Source organism: Budorcas taxicolor, chromosome 3 (assembly GCF_023091745.1).
Source record: "Budorcas taxicolor isolate Tak-1 chromosome 3, Takin1.1, whole genome shotgun sequence".
NCBI lineage: Eukaryota > Metazoa > Chordata > Mammalia > Artiodactyla > Bovidae > Budorcas > Budorcas taxicolor.
The window spans coordinates 21604927-21605897 of NC_068912.1; the positions used below are offsets into that span (position 1 = coordinate 21604927).

Here is a 971-nt window from a genome sequence, read left to right on the forward strand (position 1 = left end):
GGTCCTTGGAAGAGCTTCCCTGAGATTATGGGTGGGGAGTATGGAGCCTAAAGAAGCAGGTACCCTTCTCTGGCGATGGAAAGAGGCTGGCTTTCAGAGGGGTTCCATGGTGTAATGGTGAGCACTCTGGACTCTGAATCCAGCGATCCGAGTTCAAATCTCGGTGGGACCTTTCTGTTTAATTACCAGAAGGGCACGTTTTACTCCCCTCATAGGACCTGCTTTCCGGCTCCCGCGACCCCCAGCGGCGTGGCTCACACGGACCCTGCGGACAGGTGTGGGACCGACCCGGACGGGGGGCGTTGTCGAAGGGCCGGCGCCTCTCCTGCCCGCCCCCGGCCAGGGGCGCAGCGACCCAGCCAGTGCCGCCCCCTCGTCGGGTCCCCTGGGTCTCGGGGGTAAAAGGCAGAGGCTGCGCGCAGCGAGTCCTGACCCGCGACGGGGCTTCACACCGCACGCCTTGTAACTGCGCGGTTGTCCCGGTGGGTAAACGGCGGCGGGGAGGGACTGCGATGTCGCTGATCAGCCAGGATGGCAGCTTTCGGGTGGAAGGTTCCAGACCTGACTGGGATGAACTCTGTTTTATTCAGGTTCTCTATCATTCCGAATATTAATTGATCTTGTCCCAGTTTATTATGATTTTATTCAGAGTTTCTCGCTCCTAAGTCTCCGCTGGGCACGCAAAGCCGCTGTGCGGCCAAGATTTGAACCTTGACTCCTGGAAATCGCGTCCTCTGGTCCCAAGCTCAGCCCGAAAGAGGAGCGCGGGTCGCGGATTCCGGCGTCTGAGGAGACCCCAGGTCCCTGACCCACGGCCGCCCGGCCAGGCTGCTCGGGGGCCGAAGAGGAGACGAGCCGCTCGGAGTCCGCACCCCCAGCCGGGCTCCCTTCGTCCTGCCGGGACTCTGCTCCACCGAGAAGACACCCCACTTGTGTCCTCTACTGCTCGGGAGAAACATATGGATGAGGCC

The 971-nt window shown here is 61.5% G+C and overlaps 1 non-coding gene across 1 annotated transcript; it reads left to right on the forward strand.

The window, feature by feature from the left end:
- The first annotated feature begins 100 nt into the window (after nucleotides 1-100).
- Nucleotides 101-172, forward strand: TRNAQ-CUG (transfer RNA glutamine (anticodon CUG)). The gene has a single exon. It is a non-coding gene; the product is annotated as a tRNA-Gln (tRNA).
- The last annotated feature ends 799 nt before the right edge of the window (nucleotides 173-971 follow it).